General features: G+C 38.1%; 1 long non-coding RNA gene across 2 annotated transcripts; it reads left to right on the top strand.

The window, feature by feature from the left end:
* Nucleotides 1-6679: 6679 nt before the first annotated feature.
* LOC109164480 lies at nucleotides 6680-14005 on the top strand. 2 transcript variants are annotated; one of them, XR_002051404.1, is made up of 6 exons: nucleotides 6680-6875; nucleotides 7146-7193; nucleotides 7280-7498; nucleotides 12831-13015; nucleotides 13091-13746; nucleotides 13917-14005. It is a non-coding gene; the product is annotated as an uncharacterized LOC109164480 (long non-coding RNA). The 2 variants fall into 2 exon arrangements; XR_002051405.1 differs by lacking the exons at nucleotides 12831-13015; nucleotides 13091-13746; nucleotides 13917-14005 and adding an exon at nucleotides 8217-8414.
* The last annotated feature ends 3442 nt before the right edge of the window (nucleotides 14006-17447 follow it).

Raw genomic sequence — 17447 nt, forward strand, 5'->3', positions numbered from 1 at the left:
GCAACGTTGGAAATGTTGTTTCCATGGGAGTTGCAAAAGCACACGATGGTGCTCCGGAGAACTTTGGTTCACGATCCAGTAGACCTGTGGCTAATGGCACACAATTGGTACCTATTGTGTTGTCTAGTGGATCGGCTAAAAGCCACGAAGGATCCTATGATGGTGTAATCACTACATGGTCTGAGGACTATGGTAGTGTGACCAATGACTTCAACCGTAATCAAAGGAAACTTAAGCGGAAGCTTAGCTTTCAAGAAGATTACCAGAAGAAGGAAAAATGCCACTATGGAGTGAACCGTCATCCTAGTGAAAAGGTTGAGGACAACTTCGCTATGTTTAAGACATGTGGATGGTTGGACGAGTGAAGTCACAACCGAGGTACCCCCGATGTGCGCTATGGACCACCCTTCTTGGAGTGGACGATTGGAAAATGGAACAAGGCACACGGGTTGAAGGATCACTACAAGATAGGAATAAGGAAATTAATTTCCAATGTAATTTTCCTATTTATTTATTTTGAATAAATGTTGTAGTATCCTTATGATACATTTTTTATTGTTGAATAAAAAATGAATTGTTCCATTGAGCTATTGAATCATAGTACATACGAATTATTTGATGAAATAATGTTGAATATATGAAATGATTCAATATGGGTGCGTAATGCATCATGGAGCATTATGTGGAAAATGCTAAAATGGCATAACGGCCGAAATTAAATGTAACAAGCGTGTTACATGTTGAAATCCCGCAACGAACTTCGATTCAGGTTCATGTAGAACGATACGGATTTCAAGAATCAATTTGTCAAAAATTGGAATAACTATATAATCGTGAGCGTAACAGCTCAAGTGTTGAATATTTTAAATAATATTCTAAGAACGATTATATGAGTTTGATTCAACTAGTCGGAAATTTGGTTGATTTGTTCTTGTTAATTGTGTTATAATTAACTTGATCAAAATTCCAAATTATACTAGTATGAAATATGATTTGAGACAAATTGTTGGGACGTCAAATTAAGCTTGAGCTTAATGAGAAATGCTAATTATATTTGGCATTGTTGAAATGCTAATTGTGGTGCTTAATAGCACTGGACGTCCAAATGTTGAATTAGCATTATGCAAGAGGCTAATCAAATTTAGCATTGCAAAAAGTGTTATGTGATTAACACGAAAGGAGGCTTGGCTAATTGTGTAATTAGCTAATAATCCCTGTGCTAGGTAGCACTGGAATTATAAATTAAGCAACCGAATGTTGCTGAATTTATAATTTAAAGCAATAGAGATTGCTTGGGAATCGGTGCGTTAGTTTGGGAGCAATGATTCGTGCTTGGAATAGCATGCTTCGTGCTTCATTACTAAGCACTGATTCGTGCTTCAATTTTTGGAAGCAATGATTCGGGTTTGTGGCTTTCAGTCAAAAACTGAATGGACTCGTAAAGGCTAATCTGTTAGCTTCTACGAGATGTGTTAACGTGTAACACATGTTTATTCTTTATGAGAATAAAAGGGATAACCAAATTAATTGTGAATTAACGCGGTTACAAACGATCGATGTGGTGAACATGAAACACCGATTGGTGATTTCGGCGCAAGCGTTAGTGTCGTACTCGAGCGTACAGTACGGTATTCACCTCAATCGAACGTTGTTTCCGAACATAAATATCAAGACGTTGATAAGTTTGGGTCTACCTCAAGGTATGTGGGGTGAGACAATACTTTGGACAAGTAAAGTACCTTTTAAATAAGGTAACCCGCATGAAATTCTTACGAATTGTGGGTACGCAGGAAGTTTTCCTACGAATACCTGAAATGTGGGGGTGTCTTGCCAAAGGCGTTTTGGTTCTTAGTACACGAGTCCTACGCTCTGGATGTACATAAGAACACAATAAATTGAATCAAGAAATTCATCGTTCCTTAGAAGATGTATTCCCGTGTAGGTTCAATAAAGGACTTAGCACGTTGAAAGGAACTTTCGCCGTAGCTATGATTGAAGGGTATGAAAGAGAACCCGAGCTCAAAGCTAGACGTAGCAAGAGAGCTAGGATTGAAAAATCCTTTGGTCCAGATTTTCTGACATACATGTTAGAGTGTGATGCGCACAATCTAACTTGTTTACTAGAAAATAAACCAGATTTTCTGACATAGTTGTTAGAAAGCGAGCCTCGAACATATGTAGAAGTGATGACTTCTACAGATGGACCAACCCGAGAGAGGCTACCGAGAGTGAAGTAGATTCTATCTTAGAGAATCATACTTGGAACTGGTTGTTCTTCCTCCGGGTTGTAAAACATCGGGATCCTAAGTGGATCACTAGTCGGAAGATAAAACCGGTTGGTTATATCGAAGTAAAATGGCCGAGCTTGTAATTTTAAATTACATGCAACGCGAGTGCCACATTTACTTCAATATATATTCTCTTGTGATGAGAATGAAATCCATTAGGATGATACTTCCCAAGAGCTGTTTAGCGAGACTTGGTAGTTTATCGAAATGGATGTATCGCTTTCTTAATAGACATGGAACAACCCGAGGGTTTCGTGGTTCCGCGCTATGGAAAGAAAGTGTGTAACTGGTCAGATCATTGTTTGGTTTGAAGAAACAATTGCCTTAGTACTTGGCATGTAAGTTTTTATCATACAATGATGTGTCACGAGTTTAGTATAAACAAATGTGATAAATGTCTACGTAATGCGTACGATAGACGAGGTTATCACTATTTGTCTATACACGATAAAATCAACGTGGGTAGTAACGATCGTGTGATCAATTCTACCGAGAACATGTTAAATTTGAGATTTGACATGCGATCAAAAATGGGGGCTTGGCAGATTTAATCTTTGAGATTAAAATTGTGAGAAGACCGTATGGTCTCGTGTTAAGCCAATCTCATTGTGTTGATTAAATCCTTGCAAAGGATGTTAATCAAGTGGCTTGGACACCGTTAGATACTAACGTACAACTAGCCAATAATCACGAGTATTTTACTTCTCATGGAGAATACATTCAGATTATTGGTAGTTTAATTGTATCCAATGGGTTGTACTAGGTCGGACATTGCCTTTGCGGTTAACGAACTCGGTAGATATACAAGTAACCCTAGTGTTGCGCACTAGAAGGCAATAGCGCAAGTTATGAGATACTTATGGTATGCTCGTACTCTAGACTGCACTACGTGGGATATCTAACTGTACTTGGAAAGTATAGCCCGGATATCAAAGGACGCTAAGTCCATCAAAGGCTACGTCTTTACGTAGGCCAGTGCAGTTGGTTGGACGGAAATTCTCGAAATGAATTTGTGATAGCTAAGATCCGACGGGGTCAAAGCTGAGAGCCTTACACTCGTGTCGCGAGCGAGTAGGCCGAATGGCTATGCCGTTATTTCGAGAATGTTCCTAGTGGTAAACTCGTACCTCCAATTTGTGTGCATTGCGATAGTCAATCCAAAATTGGTTAAGTACAGAGTTAGATGTGGAATGGTAAGTCTAGACTTATAAGTCGTTGACATAATACCATTAAACAATTTCTCACAACAAGGGTTATCTCTATTGACTACGTGATGTCAAAAGATAACGTAGCGGCCGCTAACTCGCTAACCCGAGGGTAAGCAAATGGTTGTGGAGAAGTTGGAACGAGGAATGGGTCTAAAGCCTTTGGACTAAAAGTTCTATAGTGGATACCCAACCTAGCTGGCACCTAGGTTCAATGGGACAACTAAATTATGGAACGGAGCGTGTCACTGTGGGGGTCTCGGACTCCCTACCACTCCTCATTAGAACAGTGACTCCCGCGCAAGGTTAGCATGTTGATGCTTTAATGATTCGAATGTCGGTTGACATGTGTGAGTAGGCGGGATACTCGGAAAAGAATCACCTATGTGAGAGAGAAGTGAGGGTCGCTTCAAAGGAGAATTGATGGGCACAATTCTTCACAAACTCTTGCAGAACCAGGACGGTGACCCACGACCAAAATGGGCACACTCATGAGAACAGAGCATGGTTGGGAGGTTCCTGTGTGAGATATGTCATCGTCTACACAAACGGCAGTCGGTTCAAAGACATCGCGTTCTACCGTACAGCCAGTAGAGTAAACATATCTTTACAAGGGAAGGTTCAAATGGTATAGTGATCCCTACCTATCCTATGCAGGGATCGACCGTTGAACACAATTGTTTCCGATTTCAAAATACCCTGAAAATCAATTTTTCATTCATGTGGGGGATTGTTGGAAAAAATGGCTTAAAATGGCATAAGATGGCATATTAAGTGGCTATTTTGTGGTACAATTATCAGTGGGGTCCACTTCTGATTTGGGTCGGGTCAAAGTGGATTCGGGTTCTTCGTAGTGAGACGAAGAGATTGATATATTGTACGCTCAAAACGGATAATGGGTGAATGAGATATTGATTCTCAAAGTAGACCCGTTTGAGTTGGAAAATGAAGGGAAAAAGTGAGCTTTTGTCCCACATTGGTTTGGGAAGAGGATTTGCCCCACTATTTATACAAGAGCTCATTTTAAGCTCATTGAATTGTATAACATAGAGGCTCTCTCTCACGCGTGGGGGAGAGTGCAAATCAAATCCCATAATGAGATCAGAAAGGCTTGGATCAAGCCTAATCTCGTGTGCATGAATGTGCGGGCTAAGTTTCGGTGTCATTTTCCAATTCAGTCACGAAATGAAAGGGTTCATTGTTTCGTGTCACCACGAAATGAAATAATTCTTTCGTGTGCCACCATGAAATAAAGTGAAACCATAATAAAGTGAAACAATGGTTTCACTGTAAGGCCACATAATAAGAATGAAACAATGTTTCATTGTAATGCATGAAATAATGTTTCACTGTGGGCCACCACGAATGAAACAATGTAATGCAACAATGTTTCATTGTAATGCATGAAATAATGTTTCACTGTGGGCCACCATGAATGAAACAATGTAATGCATGAAACAAGGTTTCGTGTGGCTCCCTTGGCCGAAGCCGAAAGTAGTGGTTTCGGGCAAATTATTGTGTGGACCATGGTCCACACAATGTTATGTGGACCATAATATAAAGTACATTTTTAATATACTAAATGTACATTATTTTTGTACTGAATGTACATTATACCATATAATGTACACTCAGTACAAAAATAATGTACATCTCCTGAATATAATGTACATTATTTTTGTGTTGAATGTACATTATTTTTGTACTGAATGTACATTATTTTATAGTATACAAAATATGGTCTACACAACTTGTATGAACCATGGTCCACACAATAATAATTGTTGGTTTCGGCTAATGGCCGAAACTACTACTTAGGCAGAAAGTTTGGCCTGAAGCTTTTGTTTGTGACTGTTGGGATTTAATTCAGCTGTTATGGAATTAATTTTTGAATTAATTCCAATTTTAATTTTGAATTAACACCCATGTTAATGGTTGCTGTTACAAGAGACTTAGGGATGCCCCTAAATGCCATAATAAAGGCTATTCACTCCTCAATCCCTATATAAGAAGGGGTAGAGTGCAGCAGAATTTTTCTAAGGAAAAAGTAACAACAACACACAAGAAAAATATTTTTCCAAGCCTCAAAATACTTCTGCTTCTACTCCATTCTTGAAGCTGTGCTTTTGCCCGTGCTCTTGTTCGCCGGGTTCGTTCGTTTGGGTGCTCAAACGTCGAACCGTTGTACGTTTTATCCTGGGAAGCCAAGGCCACAACGCTCCTAGCACTTTTGGGAGGTGACAAATAAGGTTTTAAGGAAAGACAGGCACTTTGCTTAACTCGTACGAATCTTTCTTCCTTCTCCTTCTTTCTTGTTTTGGATTATGCTTTTAAGCAAAAATCCGTTCTTTCTTGTTAATTTGGAATTATAATCTAAGGATTATATTTTCTTTTTGGTTGATATATATTGGTATATCTTTTTCGTAGATATACATTTATATATAACCGTTGGGTCCGTCTTATATATATTTGTGTGTATATATATATTTCGGATATATATATATCCAATAATATTTTATATATATTTCGTGTGTATATATATAAATATTATTTTACGGATATTAAATCGATTGTGGTTCATTATCACCAACAGTAGTTAGGCATTATTGCTATATATGTATACTTATATACTCGTGAGTTACTTATCTCGTATCTATGATCTTAATTGGCTAACGTGTTAAGTGTGAAATAATCTATTTTCCAAACCTATATCTATATAGTGTACTTTACAGGATACAGTGGTTTATACTTAGCATTCGTCTAACGGGTTGCTTTTGTATACTTTTTACTTAACCCCTTTCAGGTTTGACCAGTGATGGCTGAGCGCGTTAGATAGTGCTAGTTATTATAGAGTTGATGCTAGTTCCTAGCTGTTAGTCAAACCTCTTAGACTTATCTGATGTTAGACTTTGAGTAGTTTAGTTTACCATTATTATGTTTTGTAGTGCGTTTGACACTTAGGCCTGAGTGCCTTAAGTTATATTTTGAGCTTAGACTTTGAATTGATTTGGTTTAGTGGGCCCTTATGAATGAATGTTGATGTGGAATATTAGTTCCTTTCCCGTGTAGTTACTCTGTGGAAGGTGACTACGGAGTAGGATCCCTTTTTGGTTGTATGATTCGGGTAATTAGTATATTACCCCTTTCCTTATTCCGGATTTCTATCTCTTAAACTATGGTTATTACTAGGCTCAAGTGTGTGAAAACTGGGGGTGTTACAGTTTCGCAATTTCTTCTTTCTCGTCGGTTGTTGGTTCTCCTTCGCATAGTAGCAAAGGTCGCCGGTTCTCCTTCGTACACCAAGTACACCTCCGCCGATGGCTGTGAAGAATGATGCCAGAGGCTTGCCAGAAGATTTCCACCGCTGCTGTCATCCAGATCTGTAAGCTAACATTTTCAGATCTATAATCTACAAAATATTTCATTTCCCCCATTTTTCGTCATCATGCGCCATTTATATCTGTAAGCAAAAGAGTAATGGTCAAATATTGATGTTCAATATGGTGGCATTCTATTTAGGGACTAGAATGTGGAGAAGGGGAGCTAACCTAGAGGGTAACACAGCAAAGTGTTTTACCTCCCTTTGAACTTTTTACCATTTTACTCACTATTATGAAACTTCTTTTGCTTTTTCATAAATATTTTGAAACAGGTTCGCATTTGCTTACAACTTTTGATAAAAAGGATCTCTGCTCAGAAGGTCTTTCTTCAAATTTACTTTGTAAATTATATGTGGGGATGTCACTTCTTTGCTCTTCACTTAATTTCTTAGGTATGTTTTTGCAGGAAAAGAATACCAACACTTGAATAAAGAAAAATGACCTTGAGCATTTTTAGTGACATTGCAAAGCAATGCAGAGATCATGGTTTAAAGCACTGTGGCAAGTATTCCATTCCTGTTCTAACTTCTAAGCTTGCAAGGACACAAGCAGCAGTTGCCATTCAATTCGTTTCTCCTTCTCCGATTCACACAGCAGCGGTAGTTGTTCGTTTCTCCTTCATTAGGTAATTTTCCAGCTTTATGCATTGTTTAATTTATGTTTATACATAATATGTCCTTGACATAATTGTGTATTATTGTATTACAATAACTTTTTTCATTGACAATTTCACGGGATTTGAAATCACTTACCTGTTGGAGGCAATTTTCTTTGTTACTTGTTTTGATTCCTACAGTCACTTCCTTTCTAAAGCATTTTACTCTGCAGTGCCAACATTTGTAAAACTTGATAAGTTCCTACAGTCCCCATTGATGATAATACTACTTATTTTAGTATTAATTTGACTGTATCAATAAATTTTTAATGTGATTTTCAAGTAGTTTAATACAAAAACAGGAATTATCTTCATGACCAATTTGCAGTGTTGGTATGTATCTTGTCATATTATATTCCTTTTTTTTTATTGCCTTTGAATTGTTCTATACAAGTGACCTATTTGCAGTGTTTTTATGTATCTTATTGTGTTCTGACGGCTAATTATGATGGAGTGTTAAATGTTTGCATTCATGTTTTTAGTTAATTTTAATAATGTGTTGATACTTATATTTGTTTTATTTATTCATTTATTTAGTAGTTTTGATAGTTAGTATATTGATAGAGTTTGGTGTATGTAGTGTGCAATTGATTGTGGTAAAGTGTTGAATTGATAGAATTGAAATATTGATATCGTGGTAAAGGGGTGAAAATATTTGTTAACCCTCTTCACAACTTTGATTATGAAGCTAAAAGGAGCAGATCAGAAGGGGAAATCAAAATATTCCCAGTGGAGGAACTATGATGATATAAATGAATACTTTTTTATGTGAAGTACGAAGAGGAGAGAGAGAGAAAGTGAACTTGTTTTATTCAATGTGTCAACAGAAGCCAGGAGAAAGCATTTGTACAAAAGGAATTGGAGGTAAAAGGCGGTTACAACTAATCTATAATGAAAATTACTATTCAACCCTTTTATTCTTCTCCAACACCCCCTCCACCCGGTAAGGTGGCGCATGCAGGTTCTGGATGCCCAGCTTAGACACAAAAGTTCTGAACATTGTGATGGGTAAAGGTTTAGTAAAACCATCTGCTATTTGATTTGTTGATGATACTGACAGTAGCTTAATTAAGCCTTGGGAGACCTTTTCTCGAACGAGGTGGCAGTCTATCTCGATGTGCTTCGTTCTCTCGTGAAACCCTTTATTTTCGGCCATAGCTACAACAGATTTATTATCACAGAATACCACTGCCGGCCTCTGCATAGAGGTCTGCATGCCTGCAAGTAAAAACATTAACCATTGTACCTCACAAACAGAAGAAGCAAGAGCTCGGTACTCTGCTTCAAATGAGGATCTTGATACCGTTGCTTGTTTCTTTGATTTCCAAGAAACGAGCGAAGAACCAAGGAAAACACAAAATCCAGTTATGGACCTTCTCGTTTCTACACACGCAGCCCAATCGGAGTTTGAAAAAACATTAAGCTGTAAGGCATTGTCCTTGTGATTGAACATACCTTGACCTGGTGTCCCCTTTATATACCGAAGTACTCTGTGAGCTGCACTTAGGTGCTTGTCAGTGGGAGTGTCAATGAATTGACTCAACTGTTGCACATCGTAAGATATGTCCGGTCTCGTGGCCGTGAGATATAAGAGACGTCCAACGAGTCTTTTATAGCCATTGACATCATTGAGTGGTTCACCATCCGTGTGGTTGAGATGATAACCCGGAACCATTGGAGTACTTACAGGTTTTGATTCAAGGAAACCTGCTTCTGCTAGGATGTCCAGAGAGTATTTCCTTTGATAGAGATTCAAGCCTTCATCATCTAATCTCGCTTCAATCCCTAGGAAATACCCTAACTTCGCCAAATCTTTAATCTTGAAAGCATTATCAAGCACTATTTTGAGATCACTGATTAGGTTCAAATCAGGACTAGTGACCAATATGTCATCTACATACACGAGAATTGTTATGAAGGTGCCATCTTGTCCTCTAGTAAACAATGACGGATCAGCCTTGGACTGAGTTAACCCCATACTGGACAGAGCAATGCTTAATTTTGCATTCCACTGGCGGCTAGCTTGTTTAAGACCATAGAGAGATCGGAGCAGTTTACACACTTGGTTTGGCTTCTCAGGTTGAAAACCGGGCGGTAGGATCATATAAACTTCTTCAGTCAAATCACCATGTAAGAATGCGTTATTTATGTCCAGTTGATGAATATACCAAGCCTTCGAAGCTACAATTGCTAGGAAGGTTCGAATGGTTGTGATTCTAGCAACCGGTCAGAATGTCTCAATATAATCAACCCCTAGTTGTTGGGTGTACCCTTTTGCCACAAGACGTGCCTTGTATCTTTCAACCGAACCATCAGCCTTTAACTTCACCTTATAGACCCATTTGCAGCCTATGGGTGTTTTCCCTGCAGTAAGAGTGGTTAACTCCCATGTTTTATTATCCTGCAGTGCTTGGATCTCTGTCTTCATAGCTTCCCTCCAATGTTGATCTTTAATGGCTTGGTTGTAGGACTTTGGTTCATTAGCAGAAGTCACAGCCATAGAAAAACATTTGTGTGATGGTTCAAGTGCATCAAAAGTTATGACCTTAGAAAGAGAATGTGGAGATGGACCTTTACTGATCACAGCTTCACAGAGATAGTCTTGAAGTCTGTTTGGAAACTGCCTTTGTCTACTCGATCTTCTTGGTTGAACCTCATCATCATTGATTGTCTCATGTGAGGTGTGATCACACTGTTGTATTGCATGCATGCTCTCGTTATTAGTTCTGGACATACCATCAGAATTGGAATGCTGTGATAAGATCCCTTGGTCTACCACCCCTTGCTGCTCAATTTCTGGCTCGACTTCATTAGCAGTATTAGAACTGGACTGCTGTAAAGCAGTCCCACCTTCATGCTCATTGACATTAGACAGCTGCATTCTGGAAACATCATTAGAGGGCTCATAGTGAAGTTGAGTGTGAATAGGAATAATGGGAAGAGATTGACCAATTAACATATAGGATCAGGACCATTTTCTGATGAAATTTCCTTTGCTGAAAAAGGAAAGACAGATTCATAGAACCTCACATCTCGAGACACAAATATAATCTTTTCTTCTAAATCATACATTAGGTAGCCTTTAGTATAAGCAGGCATGCCCACAAAGATACACTTCTTACTTCTTTGATCCATCTTGTGCTTGGAGGGTGATAGGTTTGAAGCGTAGCAAAGACAACCAAAAATCTTGAGGTTCATGAGATCAGGGTCTTTTCCATACAATCTGTAGAAGGGATTAGACAACTCAATAACTGGTGAAGGTAATTTGTTAATGAGATACACAGCATGCATTACACATTGTCCCCAAAACTCAAGAGGCAAGGAGGCTTGAAACCGGATGGATCTTGCCACATTGAGAATGTGTTGGTGCTTTCGTTCTACTACTGTGTTTTGCTGTGGCGTATAGGCACAAGACTTTTGGTGAATAATTCCTTTCTCTGCAAAAACCTCGGCCATGTTGAACTCTGCCCCATTGTCAGTTCGGAAGGCTTTGATTAGCTTCGGAAATTGAGTAAAAACCCATGCATGAAACTTCATAATGAACTGTCTGACTTTAGTTTTGTTTCTCATAAGATATAGCCAAGTAAATCGTGAGTAATCGTCAACCAAAGTTAAGAAATAATGTTCTCCTTTCAATGAGCAAACCGGAAATGGTCCCCGTATATCGGCATGAATTAGATCAAACACTGGCTTTGAAGTTGTAATACTTAGGGGAAATGGTGACCTTTTATGTTTAGCAAGATTACAAGCATCACACACAGAATTCTTAACAGAAATGTTCCTGATCTCTTTCAAAAAATTGAGTTTATTGAATGGGAAATGTCCTAATCTTTGGTGCCAAATCTCACCACTATTACATTGTGCTGCCAAAATGTTATGCGTAATTTTCTTTGGTCTTGGTGGTTCCACCGGCAAGTACAGATCATTTATATGCTTAGCCAAACCAAGTGTTATTCCAAGAGCATCCTGAACCAAGCACTGCCCAGGTGTAAATACAACATTATAACAAGTGTCTTGTAAGAGCTTACTCACAGATATCAAGTTGAAGTGGAAGGATCGAATGTGCAGAACATCCTTCAACCATAGCTGCTCATTCAATTTAATATCCCCTATGTGTTTGACAGATATGGACTTCCCAGTGGGTAAACTTACTTCACTATTATACGTGACACGATAAGCATCATAGAAATCAGTAGAGCATACTATGTGATCCGAAGCTCCTGAATCTAGTATCCAAGTAAAAGGCGATAACATAATGGAATTAACATGAGTATTAGAAGACTTGCCTTCATTTAACGAATTGTCCTCACAGAACCGAGTTAGAGACACAGCAGCCAGGGTTGCAAAAATCGCGCCTAGGCGCTAGGCGCTAGGAGGCCACCGCGAGGAATGGCCTCGGCGGCCTCCTACGCGGCTGGCCGGTTCGGCGGTTCGGCGAATTTTTTTTTTTTTTTTTTTTCAAATGTCGGAAAAGTTTCGGAAGGCATAACTTTTGACTCGGTTGTCCGATTTGGACAATTTTTTTTTTCAAATCGCGTATTTTTTCGAGATCTATACACCGCAAACTGTCAAAGGTGGTTTGGTCCACTAATTTCTCAAAAAAATGCTTCTTTAGCTCTTAATTTTAGTTTTTTTTATGTATTTAGATGGTTTAAACAATCTTACAACCACTTTTGTAAATAGTTTCTAAGAAATAATTATGAAAACCTTATGTTTTAGTACTAAATTTTGAAAATTTTTAATTTTTAATTTTTTTTAATTAAAAAAAATAAATAATAAATAAAAAAATAAATAAAAAATCGGCGCCTAGGGGGCGCCTAACGTTTTTTGCAACATTGACAGCAACTGTGGTTTTTTGCACTTTGAGCTTGTCCAATTTGAATCTGAAGGAGGGAGATCAGTTTTCTCCAGTTGATCAGAGGTTGATCCAGTACATGTGTTTGAATCCAACCCAGTCGAACTGGAATTTGCAGCAGCCACTTGCCTTCCCTTCGACTTGTATCCAAGGATCCATCCCGGAGGATAACCGTGTTTCTTGAAACACTTATCCACGGTAACTTATCCACAGTATGTCCATTCTTTCCACAAAACGTTCATTTCGCTGCCTTGTTTGTATTTGCGTTCTTCCTAAAATTGTGACGATTATAAGGATTTATAGCTGCTGCTACAATTTCACTTGAAATTTCCTGATCTTGCTGCACAGCGTTTGCTTGAGTGAGTTCAATAGTGCCTAAGTTCAAGCTTGCCAAGGCAATTTGCCTTTCCACCTTCTCTGCCATAACGAAAATTTTATACACTTCAGGTAGAGGATCAAGGACCAAGATATTGGACTTAAGGCTGTTATAGTCCTCATTGAATCCTTGCAAGAAGCGGATGACTTGATCTACATCATGTTCTTTTCTGATTTGAGTAACTAGGTCACATGAACACTTCGGATCGCATCTGCAACACGGAAGTGGCCTTAGTGCGTTCATCCTTTCCCATAAGGTTCGACATCGCGTATATATACTAGTCATTGACAGATAGTTTTCCTTGCTTCAAGCTGTATATTTCATCTTGCAGAGCAGCAATTTTCTGGGCGTCGCATTGAGAGAAACGACGTTCCAAATCCTCCCAGATTTCTTTGGCCTTATCTAAATGCATGATGCTTTGCGCAATAATAGGATGAACAAATTTAAAAAACCATGAACATACCATGAGATTGCATCGCCTCCAAGCAACGAACTGGAAATGGTCTCTGGCCGGCGCGATGATGCTCCCGTCGACGATACACCATTTATTCTTCACTTCTAGAGCGGTTCTCATTGAAATACTCTAGGATCCATAGTTCACGCTGCCTAGCAGACTAACTAGCACATTGTTCGGATTGTCACTGCAGCTAAAGAAGAACGGATTATCGAGATCCTCCATGCTCTGAGTTCTCTGTTGCTGGAATAGGCTCCTCTGCAGAGTTCGATTCCTTTGTGGAGTTGCAGTGGATGTTGCATGCGTCGATGAGTGTGCGATCGGCGCCGATCCTACAGGCGTCTATTGTTCTGGCTCACCGGTGACCACAGCGGCGTAAGAGCTGTATTTGTTCATCTTGCCGGAGCTAAGCCGTAGGGCTCTGATACCATGACGTGAAGTACGAAGAGGAGAGAGAGAGAAAGTAAACTTGTTTTATTCAATGTGTCAACAACAGAAGCCAGGAGAAAGCATTTGTACAAAGGGAATTGGAGGTAAAAGCTAAGGCGGTTACAACTTATCTGGAATGAAAATTACTATTCAACCCTTTTATTCTTCTCCAACACTTTTGGTATTTTTCTTACTCTCTCCACACCCCACTCTAATTCATATTCTAAGAGCTATATTTTCTGTTTGCCAATAAAACTTCCTTAATCCTTTATAGGTCTGTAGATTGCTTCAGATTAGGTTGCTATGCCTGCTGATGCTGATTTCTTTTGCCTATCACCGGGAGACAAAAATGAAGTAAGTTTCAATAATCGATTGGAATGATCATATTATCATGGATTGATTTTTTAAAAAATTATTATTACCTTTACTTTACAAATAGAATGGAGGGAAATAAGAAGCGGAATTCTAATCTGATATTGTTTGTCTCATGAATATCACTTTTGTTCATTTACTATGCACAATTAGTTCAGTAGGGTTTGAAGTTTTTCATGTAATTCTATATTGATTTCTATATAAATAATCATAGACCTATTATTGCTATGCCTGTTATTTATTTAATTGTACTCCCTAATATAATATTTCACCTCTGATTAATACTGAAAAACTCTATTTATTGATGTGTGCAAAAAGGGTACATATCCTATATGCGTCAGAAGTTAGCATACTCCTGACGCATATAGTATTTTTTAAATATAATACTATATGCGTTTGAAGTTCCGGAACTTAAGACGCGTATAGTAATTATGTACGTCCAAAGTAACCTAGGATGTAGATTGTTCATACAATCTGTGTCTCCTACATATGCGTCCAAGCAACTTTGGACACGTATTGTACATTTCTTTAGATGATTATTTCTGTACTAGTGAATTTGACTAATGAAATATTATTGGGTTTAAGAATTTAAGCGTTTCTGGGCACGTATTGACCCTTATCTCTAATACTAGTTGTACACGCGCATTGCGCGAATGAGTTAATGCCCAATTTTATAATGAAATAAATATTTGAAAGTGTATCTGTAACACCCCGTGTTATGGCCTCCGAATCCGGACTAATTATGGAATTAATTCCGTTAATGAATAATTAGAAAGGATTTAATTGGACTAGGATTCCCATTAATTAATTAGTATAGTCCACAATGGATCATGGACCCTTATCCTTAATCAAGTCTTTAATCTGTTAGGAATAGGGAAAGTGGGCCTTTGCTATTCAGACTCTAGTTAGGACTCCTGAATCTATATATATGGGATTAGAAGGCATTTGGAAACCCTATCACAGTTAATTCTACCACGCGAGACATTCCCCGTGGGAACCTAGCAAAGGAATTTCCCGCCACCGGACCTAGGAAGATCAATTGGAGGAGGATCTTAGAGAAGAATCTTAGTAGGCAAGGATATTGATTAGGGCTAAGAGGTAACCAATGTCTTACAAAACCTATTTTTCTTGCTATATCTTAATTATTGGCTCCTTTGATGTGTGATTCTGTGATTGAGTCTTGATAGAGCTTTGCCTAGGGTTTATGTTGTGTTTGTTTGATAATCTTGATGATCTTGATGTTGTGATTGATTATATGTGTGGTCTTATATTTAATCATGTCTAGAGCTTGTCCGTAGGGTTTATATCGTGAATCTTGTGTTATGATATTCTTGGTGTTATTGGGTGGGTTTATGCATGTTCGGGTGTTGAGTCTAGCCTAGGACTTGTCCTTAGGGCATTGCATATAGATTTCTTGATGTTCTTGATGTTCCAGATGCTCCCGAACCGTTATGTGATCGATGTCGGGTCTTGGCATGTTTAGGAATTGTGCTAGAACGTAATTGGAATGATTCTTGGTTTACTCTTCGTTAATTGAATCCGTGATGTTGTTGTTACATGTCAGAATGTGTTTGGACATGATTTTGAGTTCCACGAACGAACACCGAACTGGGATTTCTACCTTCGTACCAGTGGGGGTAAGTGGGGGGACGAATCCCCACCACCTACCCACTGCCTGGCTACCCAAGTTCCAGCGGGCAGCCGGTGGGCAGACCCGCTGGAAAGTGGACGCCCACCGGCGGGTGGTCCACCACCCACCGCCCACCCGTTGGAAAGTGGGTGTGCGACGGGATGTTTTCCCTCGTTTGACGTTTCCCCATGTCCCGTTGTTCCCCGTCGTACCCCATTTGATGTTTATGAGTCTCGTATGATATTTTGACTATCGTTCTAGGAATTTGTGTGTAGTGTGTGTCGTTTGTTAATGTGCCTTAATTGTTATTGTTGGTTATATGATTGATTGATTGAATGATGATGAGTATCGTGGTCATTGCGCAATGATCGATGTGACTGATGAGAATGAGATTGTGATTGGTGGAAATGAATTGTTGGCGGAAAGCACAACGATTGCTCGGTTATCGTGTAAAACACACGAACCACCCCTTAGACTTGCTAGCTAAAGGCTTGGATCAGGGTATAAGCGCCGCGGTGTCATGTTAGGGCTATATGCGCTGACCCCTTGGTAGTGGTGCTAGAGGCACGGACCATACGAATGACACTTCGGTGCTACCATGTTGGTGACTTGTTGGTGGTTACGGAATGGGGCATGTAGTTGCTCAGGAGGAATAAGGGATGTGATATAAGGGTGGCTTGGAGGTACAGGTTGGAACTGATATAAGGATGGAGATGAGTAAAGGTTGGAACTTGGTATAAGGTTGGAAGATGGATTGTGTTTTCTGATGCTTATTTGCTAACTGATTGTTATTGAATCTCGTTGCTTGCCTTTAAATGTTAATCATGTGCTTGCCCTGTTTATTATGCCTTGTAATCATAGGACGCATGATTTGTAGTATTCGTGAAGTCGTTCCGTTATTATATTCTGAGTCCTGATTCTGATTTGAAAGCTAGTGTCGCTTAAGGCTATATATGTATTTCAGTTTCAAAATGATTTCCTATACTTATATTTACTGTACTCAACGCGTGGGGGTGGGTTACTCAGCATTATTATTATTATTATTATTATTATTATTATTATTATTATAATTATTATTATTATTATTATTATTATTATTATTATTATTTTTATTACTATTATTACTATTATTACTAGTATTACTACTGTTACTACTATTATTATTATTATTATTATTATTATTATTATTATTATTATTATTATTATTATTATTATTATTATTATTGTTATTATTATTATACCCTTAGGTCATTTCACATGTTAATCTAAACTGCTAATTTTTCAAATATCTTTTTTCTCACCGTCGATATAATTCGCTAGTCAAATCCGCTAACTACTGATTGTCAAACAATGACATTGCGAGGTAGTTTTCCACTTCAATTTGTTGTCTGATTTGAATACTCTCTTTGTCAACAAATTTCTCAAGTAGTTAATATGATTGACTTTATTAATAATATATTTTTTTTTAATTTTTTCATGGTATTAATAAAATATTTGGTAAATAAATATATGACATTATTCTGTATTATAACTTTGATAGTTAATTTAAAAATAGTGCACAAATTAAATAATAGACAATGTAGTGAATATAATCAATTGATGAATTTGAATGTAAAGAATTTTTACATTGGAGAAAAATAAAGACAATATAACTAATGAAATTATTTTCCTTAATTAATTAATTTATTGATAATGAATAAAAAAATTTTGAATAAAGAGATTGTAGGGACAATGTAGCGAATATAATCAATTGATGAATTTGAATGTAAAGAATTTTTATATTGGAGAAAAATAAAGACAATA

Source organism: Ipomoea nil, unplaced genomic scaffold, assembly GCF_001879475.1.
Source record: "Ipomoea nil cultivar Tokyo-kokei standard unplaced genomic scaffold, Asagao_1.1 scaffold3065, whole genome shotgun sequence".
NCBI lineage: Eukaryota > Viridiplantae > Streptophyta > Magnoliopsida > Solanales > Convolvulaceae > Ipomoea > Ipomoea nil.